A 21014-nucleotide genomic window follows, 5' to 3' on the forward strand; every position below is an offset into this window, starting at 1 on the left:
GTGGATAGGATTAGATGTACAGCTTAGAAGGTCATTGATGAATAAAAGGAAGAGAGTTGGTGATAGGACAGAGCCCTGAGGAACACCACTGTTGATAGATCTAGGAGAAGAATGATGGCCGTCTACAACAATGGCTATAGAACGACCAGAAAGGAAGCTAGCGATGAAGGCACAGATAGAAGGATAGAAACCGTAGGAGGGCAGTTTGTAAATTAAAGATTTATGCCAGACTCGATCGAAAGCGTTTGAGATGTCAAGTGCAATGGCAAAGCTTTCGCCAAAGTTCCAAAAGGAAGATGACCAGGAGTCTGAAAGGTAGGTGAGAAGATCGCCAGTGGAGCGTCCCTGACGGAACCCGTACTGACGATTGGAAAGAAGGTTGTGATAGGAAAGATGTCTTAAAATTTTTCTATTGATAATTTACTCGAAAAAGTTTGAAATACAGGACGTTAAAGTAATTGGACGATAGTTAGAGGGTTGGGAGTGGTCACCCTTCTTTGGGACTGGCTGAATGAGAGCAAACTTCCAGCAAGAAGGAAAGGTACAAGTTGACAGACAAAGGCGAAAGAGTTTGCTTAGGCAGGGTGTAAGCACAGAAGCACAGTTCTTGAGAACAACAGAAGGGACTCCATGAGGCCCATATGCCCTGTTAGTATTGAGGCCAGTGATGGCAGAATATACATCAGCTGAAGAAATTTTAATGTCAGCCATGAGGAAGTCAGAGGGGGGAAGTGATGGAGGAACAGCACCGGAATCATCTAAGGTGGAATTGGAGGAGAAAGTCTGTGCGAAGAGATCTGCTTTATCAGTAGAAGAAATAGCTACAGAGCCATCAGAGTAGAAAAGAGGAGGAAAGGATGATGAGGTAAAGTTGTTAGAAAGGTTTTTGGCAAGGTGCCAGAAGGAGCGGGAAGAATTCGAGTTGGAGAGTTGAGAGCATTGAGTACGGATGAAATTATTTTTAGCGGAGCGAAGAACAGACTTAGCACGATTCTGGACAGAAATGTAAAGATGATGTGATTCAGGGGTGGGCTGGCTCCAGTACCTTTTGTAGGCCCTCTTCTTGTTGCGGACAGCATTAGAACAAGCGTGATTAAACCAAGGCTTTCTTGCATTAGACAGAGGATACGAGAAAGGAATGTATGCTTCCATGCCCGAGAGAATAACCTCTGTAATGCGCAAGGCACATTCAGATGGCTCCCAGCCATGGAGGCAATAATCATTCCAGGGAAAATCAAAGAAGTACTGCCTGAGGGCCTCCCAATCCGCGGCTCCAAAATGCCACAGACGATGTTTCCCTGGAGGGTCCACAAGCCGTACCGGAGTGATAGGACAGGTTAAGGTGTTAAGGTTGTGATCGGAGGAGCCCAACGGAGAGAAAAGATTAACAGTGTAAGCTGAAGGATTAGTTGTAAGGAAGAGGTCAGATATGTTGGAGGTCTCCAAGGTGGTCTGGGATACGGGTAGGGTGCTGTACAAGCTGCTCTAGGTCATTAAGGATGGAAAAGATGTAGGCTTGTTCACCAGGTGGATCAGTGAAAGGAGAGGAGAACCAAAGGTGGTGGTGAACATTGAAATCTCCTAGAATGGAGATTTCAGAGAAAGGAGAAATGGACAGAATGTGTTCCATCGTAGAAGTAAGATAGTCGAAGAATTTTTGATAGTCAGTAGAATTAGGGGATAAGTAAACAGCACAGATATATTTAGTCAGAGAATGACAGGAAAGCTGAAGCCAGAGAGTAGAGAATTAGGAAGAATTGAGTTCAGGAACACGAGAGCAAGATAATTCGTTGCTTATACAGTGTATACACAACAGCCGCCTTTGGCTTTGAAATGAGTATAGAGAAAGTAGGAGGATACAGAAATGGGTTTGCTGTCAGTTGCCTTCACGTAATCACTATAGGCTGGCCTCCTTTCACCGCTGTTTTAGCGATACTTCCCCAGAGTCAGCACAGAGCTGCTCCTCTGTCAGTTACCTGTGTGTATGTGTATTACCTAGTTGTGATATACAGGAAATGAGCTTTGCTCATGGGGTCCTGTCTCTGTTTCTCGATTAGTCAAATTTTGCTTTGAACTCAAAGTTTATAGACTGGATGATCTCTTTGTCATGGCAGTCCCACAGGTCTGTGCATCTACTGTATATGAAAAACTGTATTTCTTGATACAGTATCCTTCATGCAACTTGGCTTTTTCAGTTTCATTCCGTGTCCACTTGTTACTCTCCCATCCCATACAAACAGATCTTCTCTGTCAGTTTTTCTACACCCATCTTGGCCCTGAACATTGCAATCATGTCGCCCCTTTCTCTCCATTTTTCAAAGGAAGGCAGGTTTAGTTTTTCGAGCCTTTCCCTGTACGATGGATCTGCCAGGCTAGGGACCATATTGGTTGCTGTTCTTTGTGTTCTCTCTATCTTGTTTATATCTTTCTTTTTATGTGGGGATCACACTGCTGCCACATATTCCAACCTGGGGTGGATCATGGCCACTATCAGTTTTATTATCATCTCATCCATGTAATGAAATGCCATTCTTATGTTAGTCAAGAGATTATACATCTCACTAACTGTCTTGTTAATGTGTTTTTCAGGTGGCAAATTATCCTGGACCAGCACTCCCAGGTCCTTCTCTTCTCTCACTTTTGTGATTTGTTCATTACCCATCAGATAATTCAGTGATGGTCTCTTGGTACTTTTACCCGTTTCCAATATTTCACAGTTTTTTGCGTGAATTTCATTTCCCACATCCGGCTCCAGTCATGAATCCTATCCAGTTCCTCCTGCAGCATTTTACAGTCTTCTTCAACATCTACTCTCCTCATGATCTCTCCGTCGTAAGTGAACAGACTTGCGTAACTGTTTATTCCATCAACCACATCGTTTATGTAAATCAGAAACATTATGGACGCTAACACTGAGCCCTGTGGGACTCCACTTGTTACTTCCCTCCATCTAGACATCCTGTCTCATTACTGTCCTCATTTGTCTGTCTCTCAAGAAGTCTCATCCACTCTAAGAGGTTTCCCTTTAGTCCTCCCATGTGTTCCAGTTTCCACATAAGTTGCTTGTGAGATGCCGTGTCAAAGGCTTTTTCTAAATCTAAATACATATAATCCACCCAAGTACTGTATCTCTCTTCTTTATCAAGTCTATTGCCCCTGAATAGAAGGTGAAAAAGATGGAAACACACTACCTTCCACTTCTGAATCCAAACTGACTTTCTGCCAAAATGTCCATCTCCCCCAGATATTTTATCCATTTGTCTTTCAGGATTCTCTCGCACAGTTGTATGACCATGCTGGTCAGAGACACTGATCTATAATCCAGGGGAGCTTCCTTGTTCCCTCCCTTATAAATTGGTACCACATTGGCCCTCTTCCATTCCCGAGGCATTTTCCCTTCTTCCAGAGAACACACACTTAAACCGTGACTCTTATCCACCATTTGTTCTCTGCATTCCTTTAGTAACCAATTAGAGATCCCTGGTTGGAGACATGAATGGCAACGTTGGGAATGTACGAGTGGATGGAGTGGTTGGTCAGTGGGGTGTGCCAGCTGAAGTAGATGGGAATGGTAGTGCTTTGGTGGATATCTGTGCTGGTAAGGGGTTGGCAATAGTTAACACCTACTTTTGGCATAAGATGATCCACAGGTATACATGGAGAGTAATGAGGAGGATGGGTGGTGAACTTGTTGAACGAAAGGCAGTGATAGACTACATGTGTGTGGATGAGCGAATGAGAAAACAGGTGTTGGATGCAAGAGTGTGGAGAGGCTGGGGGAATGGAGTCTTGGACCATCATTTAGTGATGGCCAAGGTAAAGCTGCAAAGAAAATGGTTGAAGAGACGAAGGGGAAGACAGGAGGAAACAGCTTCTGTGAGAAGAGTGGAGAAGCTGCAAGATAGTGAGAAAATGGCAGAGTATAAGAGCATAGTGGAAGAAAGATTGGGAAGGTATGAGTTAGACCAGATGGAAGGGGTGGAAGACGTATGTAAGATATTCATGGAAGAGATAGGCGCAGCATGTGAGGTGGTTTGTGGAGTGAGGAGGAGATGTAAGGGTGTCAGGGGACAGCATGGTGGAATGATGAGGTGAAACGAGCTGTGGAACAAAAGAAGAAGGCATATAGTGACTGGCTAGTGAGTAGAGGTAGGGGAGAAGATGCGAGAGAGAAGAGAGAGATATATGTGAGCAGGAGAAGGGAGGTGAAGAGACTGGTGAAGGAGAGTAAGAAGAAAGTGGATGAAGAATTTGGGAGGAATCTGAGTGTGAAATGGAGGGAGAGTAAGAAACTGTTTTGGCAGGAGGCAAAGAAAGTAAGGCAGTGTGAAAGGGGAAATAGTAGGGGATTGAAAGATGAGGATAATAGATTGTTGGTGGAGAAGAGAGAGGAATTGAGGAGATGGAAGGAGCACTTTGAAGATTTGTTGAATGTAGAGAGTGACAGCAGTGCGAGTATAAGTGGTTGGGGAATAGCTGGGAGAAGAAGAGATGAGTGGGGGGAGGAAGAGATCAGTAGGGCGGAAGTAGTGGAAGCAGTGAAGATCAAGTTGGGAAAGGCCCCAGGAATTGATGGAGTGTGTGGTGAAATGCTTAGGTATGGGGGTGAGATTGTTGTGGTGTGGATATGAAAGTTGTGTAGATTGGCTTGGGAAGAGGGAAGGGTTCCAGAGGACTAGAAATCAGGTATAATTGTTCCTTTATACAAAGGAAAAGGGGAGAGAGAAGTATGTGGTAACCATAGGGGTATTTGCCTTCTTAGTGTGACTGGAAAAATATATGGTAGAATACTCATTGATAGGGTTAGGCATATGACAGTGGAGTTAGTTGGAGAAGAACAAGGGGGATTCAGGAAGGGTAAATGGTGTGTAGAGCAGATATTTGTTCTAAGATGTTTAGTGGAGAAGTATCTAGAGAAGGGAAAGAAAGTGAATGTTGCCTTCATGGACTTGGAGAAAGCTTATGACAGAATAGATAGGCAAGGTATGTGGAAGGTATTAAGATTATATGGAGCGGAGGGGAAATTGTTGAGTGCTGTGAAGAGTATGTACGGGGGAGCTAGGGCAGTGGTGCGAGTGTATGGTGAGCTGAGTGGGTTCTTTGATCTCAGTGTGGGACTGAAACAGGGTTGTGTGATGTCTCCATGGCTGTTTAATATATACATGGATGGGGTTGTAAAGGAGGTGCAAGGTAGGGCAGTGGATGTGGGGGTGGCTCTAATGAATGAGGGTGAGATTTGAAAGATTCCGGTGTTGCTGTTTGCTGATGACGCAGAATTGTTGAGTGAAGATGAATGGGAGTTGCAAGGTTTGGTGATTGAATTTGGGACAGTGTGTAGGAAGAGGAATCTGAAAGTTAATGTAAAAAAGAGTAAAGTAATGGTGTTTGAGAGGAATGAAGTCACAGAATGTACAGTTGGATGGTGAGGATATGGAGAGTGTGAGTGCATTCAAGTACTTGGGTAGTGTGATGAGTAAGGATGGAACGTTGGGGGATGAAGTGTGTGAAAGGGTACAGCAGGGAAGGAAGGTCATTGGTTCACTGAAAGCAGTGATGAGAAATAGGGAGGTGAGTGTGGAAGTTAAGAAGTCACTGCATGATAGTATTGTGATCCCTACCCTGATGTATGGAAGTGAGGCGTGGACCTTGCAAGAGGGGAACAAGTCAAGAGTGAGAGCAGTGGAAATGAATTACTTGAGAGGAGCATGTGGAGTGACATGGAGGGACAGGTTGACGAATGAAAAAGTGAAGGAACATTGCGGGGTGGATGTGGATGTGTTTGAGAAGGTAAAGAGAAATACACTGAGGTGGTATGGACATGTGGAGAGAATGGAGATGAAAGACTGACTAAGAGGGTGTATGTAGGTGAGGTGGAGGGAGGGAGAGGGAGGGGTAGATTGAGGATGAGGTGGAGGGATGGAGTTGAGAGGTATATGAGGGAGGGGAGAATGAGTTGGGGAGAGGGTAGTCAAATGGTGGGTGACAGAGTGACTTGGAGGCATTTGAAGAAGTGAAGGAACATTGCGGGGTGGATGTGGATGTGTTTGAGAAGGTAAAGAGAAATACACTGGGGTGGTATGGACATGTGGAGAGAATGGAGATGAAAGACTGACTAAGAGGGTGTATGTAGGTGAGGTGGAGGGAGGGAGAGGGAGGGAGGGGTAGATTGAGGATGAGGTGGAGGGATGGAGTTGAGAGGTATATGAGGGAGGGGAGAATGAGTTGGGGAGAGGGTAGTCAAATGGTGGGTGACAGAGTGACTTGGAGGCATTTTGTCTGCGGCCACCCGTTGTGGGATTAGGGCGTCGGGCTATAGATAGATAGATAGATAACCATATCTTTATAGACCTCTTCTTCTCCTTTCAGTTTGGTGTTTCTTTCCTTTTGTTTCAGTTTGCTATAAATAACCTGTAAAACAATTTAGGTTCTTCCTTACATTTGTCAACTAAACCTTTTTCGAAGTTTCTTTCTTCCTCACTACTTATTCCTGTATATTCATTTCTAGTTCATTTATATTCTTCCTTTGTTCTATCATTATTGAGCCAGTGAAGGTTTATATCCAAGGGACGGTTGGGGTTTATTGCTTACGTAATGCCACTCTGGGTTGAGTGAGGTTGGTCACTCATTTTAAATGTCAGGACCAACTGCCTAGCCCCGGGCTCCTACGCTCCTCATGGGGCATCGTAGGATTGGATGATGGATGGATGGATGGATGTTCTATCATTATCTCTCTTTCTCCATTTGTTCCATGCCTTATCGCTTTCTTTTTTTGCTGTCATACACCTTTTGTTGAACCAGTTATTCCTCCAGTTCTGTGTCCCACTAGCTTTTGGCACATACTTTTCCACATCCCTATCATACAAGTCTAGAAAGATATCCCACTTCTTCTGTATCTCTCGTGTTTCCTAGAATTCTCGCCAATTCAGTTGTTCAAAAAATTTTCCCATTCCTGTAAAGTTTGCTCTCCTAAAGTTGTATCTTCCATGCCTGTATAGCTCATCTCTTGTCTCTCCATTCCTTCATTTGTTTGGAACTGTCACTACATGGTCACTTTTTTCTATGGAACACAGATGTTTCAGAGATATAGTTGTATCAGGTTCTTTGGTTAGAATTAAATCTAGTCTTGCTGGTGTGTCATCCCCCTAAATCTTGTCTCTTCATTGACCCACTGGGTCATCACATTGTCCAGTGCTGTATTTAATGTTATACTGCCCCACGAATCATCGCTATTTCCTGAGTCCCATTCCTCCCGGTTTACGTCTTTGCAATTGAAATCACTCATCAGAATTATGTTGATGCTTTCCTCAGTCACTCTCTGTAGGTATCGAAGCATGTCTGACAATATCTCATGATATTCCTTCTCATTCCATGCCCTTGTCTTGGGGTTACTGTGATCTCTCTTTGCCTTTCACTCTGGTTTCAATTACCATGTTTATCACTTCAGCCTTACCTTCTCCCATTTCCACACTATCCACATTTTGGTTGTTTTTCACTGCTATCATCACTCCTGTTTTTTCTGTCTCTTCTCCATGTTTTGTATTTCCCATTTCCCAATTGGATTTCAGTATTCTCTCTTAGCTTGGTTTGTATGAAGCACATAATGTCTGGCTCATTTACCCTCAAGAAATCATCTGTTTTTACTCTTAGTGGGATTAGACCCTTTACATTAGCATATGCCCCTTTCAGTCTTTTTGCATTGTTTTTTATCCAGTTCTTCTCTTTCCCTCTCTTGTCTGGTACCATTTCCTCAATTTCTGATCCCTAACTCGCCAATAGAACTCTGTCTTCTTTTCCTCCATTCTGTCTATCTAAGTATCCATTGCCAGATGCCTTAATCTTGTAAGGGGTGGCCACAAACAAATCACCTCCATGTCGCTCTGTCCCCCGCCATTTCACTGCCCTGCTCCCAGCTTACACCCCCCTCTCTCATATACCTCTCCACTCCATCCCTCCATCTTGTCCTTGGCCTCCCCCTCCCTCTTCCTCCCTCGACCTCACTCACTTACACTCTCCTCATCAGTCTCTCACTCTCCATCCTCTCCACATGGCCAAACCACATTAATGTGTTTCTCCTAACGCTTCCTATCACATCCACATCCACACCACACCGCTCCTTCACTTTCTCATTTCTCAGCCTCTCTCTCCATGTGACTCCACATGCTCCTCTCAAATAACTCATTTCCAATGCTCTCTCTCTTGACTTCTGTCCCTCCAACAATGTCCAAGCTTCACTTCCATATGTTAGAGTTGGTATAACAATACTGTCATGTAGTAGCTTTTTCACTTCCATGCTCACTTCCCTGTTTCTTATCACTGCTTTCAAGGAGCCAGCTACCTTTCTTCCCTGCTGCGCCCTTTCAAGTATTTCATCCTCTAAACTTCCATCCTTACTCATCACACTACCCAAGTACTTAAATGCACTCACATTCTCCATTTCCTCCCCATCCAATCTCACTGTACATTCACTAACTTCACTTCTCTTGAAGACCATAACTTTACTCTTCCCTACATTCACCTTTAGATTCCATTTCTTACTCTCCCAAACCCATCCACCAAACCTTGCAGCTCCCTTTCGTCTTCACTTAACAACACAGTATCATCTGCAAACAACAGTACAGGGAGTTTCCAAACACTGCCCTCTCTCACTCCAACATCCACTGCCCTACCTTGTATCTCTTTTATAACCCCATCCATATACAGATTGAACAACCATGGAGACATGACACATCCTTATTTCAGTCCAGCCTTCAAATAGAAAAATTCACTCAGTTCACCATCCACACACACTGCAGCCGTAGCACCCTCATACATACTCTTCGTAGCTTTCAGCAACTTTCCATCTACTCCATATATTCTTAATACTTTCCACAATCCTTGTCTATCCACCCTGTCATATGCTTTCTCCAAATCCATGAAGGCTGCATACAACTTCTTTCCCTTCTCTAGAAACTTTTCCACAAAGGATCTAAGAATGAATATCTGATCTACACAACCTCTTCTCTTCCTAAAACCTCCCTGTTCTTCTCCAACTGATACCTCTGTTATATCCCTAACTCTGTCAATAAGTATCCTACCATATATTTTTCCTATTACACTAAGAAGGCAAATGCTCCTATGATTACCACACACTTCTTTTTCCCTCTTTCCTTTGTACAGGAGAATAATTATACCTGACTTCCAATCCTTCAAGACTCTACCTTCCTCCCAAGCCAATCTGCACATCTTCCACATCCATTCTACTGTACTACCCTCTCTCCCCCATGTTTCAGCATTTCACCGTTCTCTGGTCTTTTTTTTCCTTCGCTTCCTTAACCCGTGGATTGCCCAATTACTTTTTTTTTTCCCCCACCCCTTGGTGTGCAAAAAATTTAGTTTTTTTTTTTTTTTTTTTTTTTTTTTTTTTTTTTTTTTAATAATAAACTTGAAGATAAACATCCAGGGCATCATCTGGTGAAAAAAAAAAAAAAAAATCTATATCAGTCTTTGTGTAGAGCCATGTTGAAGTTTACATAGGGGAGTAGTAGGAAAAAAAAAATGTTTTTGTTTATTATAAACTTGAAGATAAACATCTAGAGCATCATCTGGTGAAAAGAAAAAAATCTCTCTCTCCATCTTTGCATAGCGCCATGCTTAAGTTTGCATAAGAGTCGAGTAGTTAGCGATGATGCATGGCCATCACAGCCTGAGCTGTGGCTCGCAACGCAACGTTACCCAGCCTGAGCTGTGGCTCGCAATCCACGGGTTAACATTCTTTTATTTTAACTCTTTCTTCCTCATTTGCATCTCTCCTTATCCAGATATTTTTAAATCCTTCCTTATTGGCTAATTTCCAAGTCTTGTTGGTTATTTCATTTACCATGACCTGAGATTGAAATTAACTTTTAGTGGCCTTGCCCCACCCTCCACGTACTGTATTTTTCCAGCCTAAACACTTCTTTGATCTCCTCTTGGGCTTTGGTCATTTCCATCCATAACTATTGACAGTTCTTCCCTTTCACTTTCTAACCTCACTGATATTTTTTTCTTTGAAACCTGAGATAATCACGCATTTTTTCTTGTCTGCTGCATCTCTGACAAGTGAGTCTTTACTTTTTAGTACCTTCACCACTTCCTTCTCCTCCTTTTCCTGGTTTTCCTTTCTTTGTTCTAACATCTCAAGAATTATTTTATCTTCCTGTTGTGTTTTTTTCCACCCCTTATGGTGCTCTTGAATTTCCTTGGAATGTTCCTCGTGCCTCTTAGTTTTACATTCATGCTCATCAAGTTTAGTTTTCATCTTGTTCCTTTCCTCCTCCAGCCTCTTATTTTCCCATTTAAGCTATTTTGTTTCACTTGCAGCTGATTCATTACCCGCTTTTAATTCAGACACTAATCTCTCCTGGTCAGCACTGTGTGAGAGGATGCTCTTTAACTTACATCTCAACTCCATTATCTCCCACTTTTGTTCAGTGGTTTGTTCTTGTAATTCACTAATTATTGCCATTAGTTGTTTTAACTCCTGGACATTCTTCTCGGCCATTTTCTCCATGCTTGATACTCTTGTTTGACTCAGTTTGATACTTCAGTTACTTTAGTCTTCATTGGAGAATCCCACGAACTCTACTATGACTGGATATAAACAATGGACTGCCTCTCTCTGCCTTGATGCAATCGTACAAAGTTTAAAACCATCACTGTGTTTTGCTCTTATTTGACGAACACCTCCGGCTTATTGTCACTCAGATGAGATGGGACCATTACTCATGCATTCCATTCACTTATTCACAATTGGCATGCTTCCTTTTTGTCGTCGATTTTGCGTTATTTTCCCATGATCTGCATGGAGCTCTGCCACTGACAACATCCTGTGTGTGTGTGTGTGTGTGTGTGTTCTTACCTAATTGTATTTTTACAGGAATGAGTCAAGCTCGTACTGTCCCGTGTCTTAAACCATATTTATCGTACATATCTTTAAAATTGTGAATTGTTTTGGCACACACTATTTCTTTCGGTAGTGCATTCCACTGATCAGTTGCTCTATTTGGGAAACTAAATTTCCTTACGTCTTTATCACCTTTCTTCTTATGCAGTTTTTTGCGGTGTCCTCTTGCTGATGCATCCTCATAGGTTAAGTAATAATTTATGTCAGTTTTTCCTTCCCTGATATGCATTTATATAGCATAATCATGTCACCTCTTTTCCTTCTCTCCTGTAGTGTTGGTAAATTCAGTTTATTTAGTCTTTCTTCGTGGCTTAGATCCCTTAAGCTTGGTACCCATCTTGTAGCAGCCCTTTGAACTTTTTCAATCTTATCTTTGTGTTTTTTGAGATGAGGACTCCAGACTACTGATATGTGTGTGTATGTGTGTGTGCAGTACATGAACATCTCTGTGTGATCATGTCTGTGCCCTTGTGTGTGCATATGCTTGTCTGTGTAGTGTATACAAGCTTGCATGTGAGAGAGAGAGAGAGGGGGGGGGGGGGAATTTCTTCCACAATATCTAAACCGTTGTTTACTGCCTTACCTATATTGCCTACCTGACTGGGAGCACATTATGTTTTATGCAGAGACACATATTTTCTTTGTTTATACAAGATAAACCCATAAAACTATAGTATGAAACTACTACAGTACCATGGTGGTAGGTGGTGACGCCCATCATCCACTCATTGTAGTGCTGTCTACTTCTTCTTTCACCTTTATCATTCTATTTCTGTGTCTGCCTTCCTCACTTCCTGCTTCTCCATGTTTCCTTTAATTTTTCATTACTTTTTTTTTTTTTTTTTTTTTTTTTTTTTTCCCCCACTTCAGGTGGCTGTACACTGAGTGACAAGCATACTGGTTTCTTATAACCCAAGAAACCATTTACAGTGCTGGGTGGTAATCAATATAACCAAAAACTGGGATGACATGGAGCCTTCTAAGGTGCCCCTTTCACCTGGGTGGAGAGATGTAGATGTCCCATTCATCCAGGAACCCAACCTGTGCTCTTTTCCATGTACCTCACTGTTGCAGGGCTCTCTCAGCCACAAAGGGAGACTGATTTACTGTGCGGTACAGCCCTGCAGAAGTGGTTTTCTGCCTGTGGTTGATGGGTCTGCTTGGTCAAACAGACTGAGTTTGAACAAAACAACAACCACAGTACAGTAGAACCCCGGAATTCGTATACAATTTGTTCCTGGAGGCTGTACAACTTGCAAATTGTTTGAAAACCGTATCATTTTTTTCCATGAGAAACAATGTATTTTGCATTAATCCGTACGTAAAATCTTTAAAATAATTAAATGTACCCTGTAGATGATATAACTGATAATTTTACTGCATCTTACCTGTACTGGGGAGAGCTGATGGCTTAAGTGGGTGGATGTGGAGAGGAGGAGGAGGGATGTTAGTTTTTGGAAGGGGAGTCACTTTCCATGAAAACTGTAGGTAACTGCCCTTCTGGTGTTTTTTCTCTTTTCTGTCTCTTTGGACGAGGAGATTCTTGGGATTGGGGAGATTCTTGGGCTGGGGAGGTGCTTGGGGGTGGGGCATTGCTTTGGGTTCTTTATTGGTAAAGAACATGATTATGTACAATTTTCTAACAAAAATACATAATTTATCACAAAGTTTAATGGAGCTTGTATGACTACTGCATAGCTGGCGGAAGACAAAATGACTGGCTACCACGTGGCACCTATGACACTGCGTCTCTTAGTGCGAATAGTGGGTCGCCATATGAAAACTGGAACAATTTTTGGACAAAAAAGCTGTACGAAAACTGAATTGTACGAGTAGAGAGGCGTACGAATTCCTGGGTTCCACTGTACTATAATTGTTGAAAGATATAGTGGATTTTGACTTATCCTGAACCATTTTTTATCACAGTCCTGTTTTGGTAAAATGCAGTTGTCTGTTTTTATTTTGGGTGTTCCTGTGCTTAACAGAAGACATGTACCATGCTGAGTATTTAGCATTTAACTTTTCTTTACTGAGTGTCAGTAAAGACAGTCATACTTCTGCATTATGTAAACTATATTTCAAACCATATTTATCACCTGTAGGTAACTAACTGCTTATTAATCTGTTGAAATTACTTTCTTGTGATGATGCAAGTTTTCCATTTCAGTTGCGGAGGAGAAATAAGTTGCATTATTAGAGACAAAATATAGAAGTTTAGACAGTGAGTAATTATCAAAGTATTCTCACTACACTGTTTTGTTGTTTTAAATATCATATCAGTTTGCATTTCAACTTCTTGTTACACTTTTGTATGCAAGAGCATTGATGAAGCTGTCACTTGTATAACTAGGATGAACTAGCCCTTTACACCTTGTCTCACTTGTTATCTTTTTGTGCCAAAGCAGTCTCTCTCTCTCTCTCTCTCTCTCTCTCTCTCTGGATAAGTTTGTGTGCACAAAGAATTTCCTATCATTGTATTATTTGCTTTGCTTTGATTTCTGTTTGTTTTTTATGTGTGGTGCATTACAGTAACTTATATAATCTTTTATGTAAATAATTTGAATGAGTTTTATGTTTGTGGTTTTAATGTAAATACAATAAGGTATGGTATGTATTGCATTTATGGTATGTTCCTCTACTGGACAGTAGTATGACTATACTTTTATGGTTATTGTATGTTGTGTTGCTGTTAATAAAAACAGAACCTGTATCTGATGTGTCAAGTCAATCTCGTCCTTTTTGCAGGCATGTCGCAGAATGCATCTCCTAGTCATGGGCAGTACTAATTGGCTGTTAGTTTAAGTGGAGGAAAGAGAGAAGTTAAGAATATGGGACAGGCAGATTCGGTGGAAGGAAAAGACAGAGATTAATGTCCTGAATCTCTCCGAACCAGGTAAAAATATGGGTAATGGAACAAGGTTGTTCTTACAACTGTGCATATCAGTTAGGAGTTCTGTTTGATTTTTTTCATGTCATTTAGGTAACAGGTAACTAGACTGTTTAACCCTTGTAAGGTAATCTGGGGTCTATTGGACCCCACATTATTTTTCTTAGTGTTTTTCATATATTACTATAAGGTCATGGGGTCTGGTTTTCCCTCTGCCTTCCTGACTAGTAGACTAGTTTAGGGAGGTGATGGGGTCAGTTCAGGATCTGGCTCTATTTTCATGCAAATGGGCCTTTGGGGTCCAGTGGACCGAGGATACCTAAGCTGTGATTTTTTCCCCCATGTATATCTCCCATACCAAAAATTATTTATTATGACATGTGCTTCTCTTTCTTCTTAAAGATACATTGGCCATTGGTCTACAGCAGGTACTGATAGAAAACTGGTGGAACATATCAGTTTTGGTATGGCAGCCACTAATTTCAGTTGGTATAAACTTTGTCACAGCTTTTAATTTCAAATTTCTTTACAGTGTTTCATTACTTGTATTTTCATACATTTTGCACCAAATTGAAGGAAAAGGGCTATAGAAATTGTGTACAAGTGATTGTTTGAATAGTTGTAAGTATTTTTGGTGATTTTCTAAAGATTGAGGTCTGGCAGACCCCGGGTTACCTGACGTGTTATTGGAGTTGTAGGGTTACCTTACAAGGGTTAATGGTCTTTGTTTATTGCAACTAAAGGTTGGTTCTTTTATGTAAACACTCTGTAGATGACTTTTTTTACTCTAATTTCTGGTAATGGAAAAGATTTTGTTTAACACAGTCCAAAGTTCATTATCATCAATATATAATCATTATAAATATTTTTGTCATTATTTAATTGTTCTTGGAGTTATGCCATACTTTTAATAAGGTACCGTACTGTTACGTAATTTATTCTCATTTTAAATCCCTGTCTTTCAGTTATATGCAGGATGTAGGTTTGCAGATATTTCAGTTGTAATCCTTATCCATAAGCCTTTATGTTATAGAAAGTATTGTTTTGTTTTTTTCTGTATGTATGTATTATCATTAGTTGCATTAAGATGGTTTATAATGTAAAATTAAATAATTTGCTTGCATAACTTTTTATTGAGCGAGAGCTTCATTTGTTTCATGAGAAAAGAAGAGCAAGCTTAAGGATCTTCATTTCCTACTTTGGGATATATTCAGCTGATTACAGTCTGGGTATGTGCTACCAAGTGCTGTTTCATAAAGTAGTACAGTATATCTGATTTAGATCAGAGTTGAGTTGAGATTTAAGAAGCTTCTGTTCTTGTAATGTTTTAACCCTTTAACCGCGGGCATTGTTTTGCCCCGACTGGCCTCTCCCGCGGGGGTTCCAGCCAAAATGTAAACAAACTTTAAACCTTTATAACTCTGCACAGAATAAATCTAGAGCGAAAAATAAGGTACCATTAGAAAGTACTAACCTTCGGCTTTGCAATGATGTAGGTTTCATGATTTCGTTGACTATCACTGGATGGGCAATGCCATTAGAAGTGAGCGATCTAAAATCACTATTTTTCGCTCACACACCATTACCAAATGCCAACCTCATTCTGATAATAATACTATAAACATATATGAACACTGCACATACGATAAACACCCACTCTGTGTTCACTGAGGCAGGTAAAAGGCACTGTAATTGCCCGCACTTCACTGCCACATCAGCGGTGTTGTAATCACTATTTTTCACTCACACACCATTACCAAATGCCAACCTCATTCTGATAATAATACTATAAACATATATGAACACTGCACATACGATAAACACCCACTCTGTGTTCACTGAGGCAGGTAAAAGGCACTGTAATTGCCTGCACTTCACTGCCACATCAGCGGTGTTGTCACTCACACAGCTGGACAGATACTGATGCGTGTTTGGTCAGGGGTGGGGAGGGGTGCCCGGGGGGATAGGAGGTGGGGGCCCGGGGGGTGGGAGGAGGGAGGTGGGGGTCGGCTGGAGTGAAAGAACTTAATAGCTACTCTCCCTTGAAACAATTGGCGCACGGAAAAAACGCGCGGTATTCAAAATATTCACAAACATTCGAGAATGACACCCGCGGTTTGGTCCAGTTTTTGCAATGTCATTCTGGGATGACACCCGCGGTTAAAGGGTTAAGAGATTGATTCTGAGGAGTGATGGTGGAAACCATGACATGATATTAATGTATTCCCAAATGTATTGTACTGGAGAAAGAAAGTTGCCCCTACATTGTTCTTATTCTGTCTGTTTGCCCCTACATTGTTCTTATTCTGTCTGTAATTTTCCCATAATCTCAGTGTTTTATGATGTCCTCTTACTGGGCATGTTTTGACATGAATCAGGTTAACCCTTTCATTGTAATTATTTAATTTTTAGTATGGCTTTACCAGCAAACTGTTCTGTCTAACTTAAGAGAGACTTGTTGTGGAATGATTTGTAGAGATGTTTTTAACCTTTCATCTCGAAGGAGCTCCCCTAAGCTGATGATAGCAACATTATAATAAAAGAGAGATCATTATACTGTATGGCTTAACATAGCAATGTCGTTATCCCAAGGAAAGCAGCAATCTAAACTTCAGTAAATATGTAAGGAAATGGTGTCTGGTGTGATTTGTTGTTTATGAGGTGCAAACTTGTGTGAGAGTGTCTGGAAAGGCAGATACCAAGTTATATAAATGTAAGTGTGCCAACTGGTCTGCTTCTTGCACTTTGAAAAAACATCTGCTATATTCACATTTTATAGGAATATTTATCTGCCTTCAGTATGTGTGTGTGTGTGTTTTCTTACCTAATTGTATCTTTACAGGAATAAGTCAAGCTCGTACCATCATGTGTATGAAACCGTGTTTATCATCTATATCCTTAAATTTATGAACTGTTTTGCCACACACTATTTCATTCAGTAGTGCAGTCCACTGATCACTTGCACGATTTGAGAAACTGAATTTCCTTACATCTTTATCTTCTCTCATTTTATACAGTTTTTTGCAGTGTCCTCTTGCTGATGCTTCCCCATAGGTTATATATTCATTTATGTCTATTTTCTCTTTCCCTGAGATGCATTTATATAACATAATCATGTCTCCTCTTTTCCTTCTCTCCTGTGGTGATGGTAGATTCAGTTATTCTAGTCTTTCTTTGTAGCTTAGATCCCTTAAGCTTGGTACCCTTCTTGTAGCTGCCCTTTGTACTTTTTCAGTCTTATCTGTGTGCTTTTTGAGACGAGGATTCCAGCCTGCTGATGCATACTCTAGAGTTGGTCTGATTAATGATGTTATTATCTTTCTCAATATGTCTTCATTTATATATGTGAATGCTGTTCTCATGTTAGCAAGCAGTGTATACATGTTCCGTACCTTCTCACTGGTGTGGTCATCAGGAGATATTGATAATCACTCTTAGGTCCTTTTCCCTTTCTGATATGTGTAGGGTTTAACCTCCTAACTTATAATCTCAGTCTGGTCTTTTTTAACTTTTACCAAACTTAATTACATGACACTTGTCCACATTAAATTCCATTTGCCATTTATTGCTCCATTCATGAAGCTTATTTAATTCTTCTTGTAGCTCTTTGCATGAATCTGTGTTAGTAATTATCCTTTGAATTTTTGTATCATAAGGAAACACATTTAGATAGCAACCATTTCCAGGGTTACTGTCCATGTCATTTATGTATACTGAGAACATAATTGGTGTCAGCACTGAGTCTTGTGTAACTCCACTAGTCACTTCCCTCCATGGTGAGTAATTTCCCCTTAGTACAGTAAAAGTCCTATTATTCAGCATCTATGGGACCGGGATGATGCCGAGAAATTGGATTTGCCGAATAATAAAAAATCCTACCTACTCAGTACCTTAAATATGTTGGTGAACATTGTCATCACCACTTATGGTATTACAACTGTGTTTGGAGAGAGTACTGTATACTGTACAATACTGCAATCAATACAGTACTATACCTGAATCTGAAATACATATATAAATTAGTGAACATATACAAGTGTAATGACACAGTAAGCCTACAACTCAGATAACACTTCCTGGATGGCCGAAATTATACGAATTATTACCTACCAGCTCAGTACATCACTTGTATTGGTGAACTCATCACTACGTATATTATTACAAATATGTTTGTAGTGAGTACTGTATACAGTACTTTTTTCAAACACAAAATAAAATAGTCGGAAAATTACATAAAATAAAGTGAAGGAATATGAATTGGTATGGTCTTTCTGATGAAAGTTAAACGTACATTTAGCACTCATTCTTTTGTTCGTTTTTTTGTTTACATGTGAAAGGGAGAGTATTGATGCAAACAGTAATGTATTCCATTAACCCCTTAATAACCTTCAGCATTGAACAACCCTTTACAGTACTGATGTCAGTGATGTCGAGTTAGTGAGCTATGAAAAAACTGTGAACAATTATGGGAAGGGAACGAAGGTCACTGGTATATTTACACGACTCAACGCCACAATTCCAAGCAGTCAGGGGGTCGGTTAATCTCAGATGTTTTTGCCCATTTGGTAAATGCACCATAATTTTGTAATTTCTCCCGTGAATCATAGCGAATCATAGCATGGGTTTAGGAAGCTAAATAACACATTGCTAGGTGTGCCAGACAATTATCTTCACATCTTTAAGAAAATGGAAGAAATTTAATCCCTCTGAGTACGTAGAGTAAGTTTCTTCCATTCTTTTGAAATCAATTTATTTTTCTTAAAGATGTAAAGATTATCGTCTGGCTCACCTAGCAATGTGTTATTTAGCTTCCTGAACCCATGCTACTGTATGATTCACTAAGAGTCACGGAAAAATTGATAAAGTTACGGTTCATTTACCAAATGGGCAAAAACATCTGAGATTAACCAACTGCCTGACTGCTTGAAATCATAGCGCTGAGTCGTGTAAACATACCAGTGACATTCGTTCCCTCTCCATAATTGTTCAGTTTTCTTTATAGCTCACACTAACTTGACATCACTGACATCGATACCGTAAATGATTGTTCAGTGCCGGAGGTTATTAAGGGGTTAATGGGATATATTACTGTTTGCATCAATACTCTTTGTTTCATATTAAACAAAAAATTAACAAAAGAATGAGCGCTAAATGTACGTTTAACTTTCATCAGAAAGACCTTACCAATTCATATTCCTCCAGTTTATTTTTAAGTATTTTTCTGACTTTAGGTTAGGTTATGTTTGGTTAAATTATTAGGTACAGCTAAACTCGGTTAGGTTAGGTTTAGTTAAACAGGACAGTCCCTTCCACCATTATGCTGAGGAATAAAAATACTAGAGCTGTCGCAGCCGTACAGCTAAAAACAACGGGGAAACTGATTTGACAAGTACCATTTATTTATGAGTAATGCATTACAGTATCAGTGGTTCATGGGCTACGCAATTACCGGTAAATGTCATTTTCAGGAAGGCATCAAGAATGAACGAATTTCAAAAATTATCGAGGGGGCTTGGAACGTAACCCTTGCTAATTTGGTGGAGGTGGTTACTGTACTGTGTGATACTGTGCAGTATTGTAATCAATACAGTACTATACCTGAATCTGAAAAAATATAGAAATTAATGAACATACAGAAGTGTAATGAAATATTAGGCCTACAAGTCACAGATAACACTTCCTGGACTGCCGAGATGATTCTGGACATCTGCCGAACAATCAAAGATTTTCGTAAATGGGACTATTTCTCAAAACTGCCGAAATGTCGGATCTACCGCATAATCAGTTGCCGAATAATAGGACTTTTACTGTACTGTTCTCATTTCCCTTTTTCTGAGAAAATCCTGCATCCAACAATACAGGTTGCCTTGGTTTCCTCCTTGATGGTATAGTGTCCTTAAAGTCTTTGGTGCAGCACTCTGTCAAATGCTTTCTTGAAATCTATACTATCCACTCATCTTCACTTATCTATAATGTTTCTGTGGCTCTATCACACTACCTTAATAGATTAGTAACACATGATTTTCCCCTAAAACCTAACTACCATTCTGTTATCATACTGTGTTCTTGTAGATGGTTTACCCAAACTTTTCTTAGCTTTTTCTAGTATCTTACAGCACTGGTCAGTAATCCTGGTCAGTAGTTCAGTGGATTATGTCTATTCCTTTTCTTGAATAGAGAAACAATGTTTTCTTTCTTCCAAGTATCAGGTAGTTTACCTTGACCTAAGGATTCCTTGAATATTAAATTAAATGGTCTGCCTAACCCGTGGATTGTGCAATTACCTTTTTTCACCCCACTACTTGGTGTGCAAAAAAGGAAGTGTTTTTTTTTTTTTTTTGTAAACTTGAAGATAAACATCCAGGGCATCATCTGGTGAAAAAAAAAAAGATCTCTCTCTCTCCGTCTTTGTGTAGGGCCATGTGTAAGTTTTCGTAGGGGAGTACAGTAGTTAAAAAAAAAAAAAAAAAAAAAAATATTGTTTATTATAAACTTGAAGATAAACATCCATGGCATCATCTGGTGAAATGAAAAAATATGCCTCTCTCTGTCTTTGGGTAACGTGATGCATAAGTTTGTGTAGGGGTCGAGTAGTTAGTGGTGATGCATGGCCAGCATGGCCTGAGCTGTGACTCACAACACGACACTGCGCATTCTGAGCTGTGACTCGCAGTCCATGGGTTAACTCTTCTGCACATTCATGCAGCACCCAACTTGAAATTTCGTCAGGACAATATGCTTTTCCTTTGTCTAATTTACTTAACTCTTCCTGTACTTCTTTTTCTGATATTTGTATATCTGGTAGTATGTATGGACATGCATGTTCTATATCATCTCTTTCAGAATTATATCCAAAAACTGACTGGAAATTTTTATTTAGTGCTTCACAAATATCTTTCTCGTGTATAAATGATCCCCTCGTCAGTAATGGACTGTATTTTATCTCTAACTTTGGTTTTGCTTCTGATGTAGCTGTAAAATAGCTTAGGTTGATCACTACTTTTATGTATAGTGTCTTCCTCAAACTGTCTTTGAGCTTCTTTCCTTATCCATGTATAATCATTTCTTACCTGTTTATGTTTGTTATATGCCCTCTCACAATTGTGTCTTCAGTATCTGTTCCACAGCAGATCTCTATTTTGTTTTTATTTTTTACATTCTGTATTAAACCATTTCTTTATTTTCATTTCTATTTCTTTGTGCTGA

This window comes from Coenobita brevimanus, chromosome 110, assembly GCF_032717465.1.
Source record: "Coenobita brevimanus isolate Jiangsu-jjx chromosome 110, ASM3271746v2, whole genome shotgun sequence".
Classification (NCBI taxonomy): Eukaryota; Metazoa; Arthropoda; class Malacostraca; order Decapoda; family Coenobitidae; genus Coenobita; species Coenobita brevimanus.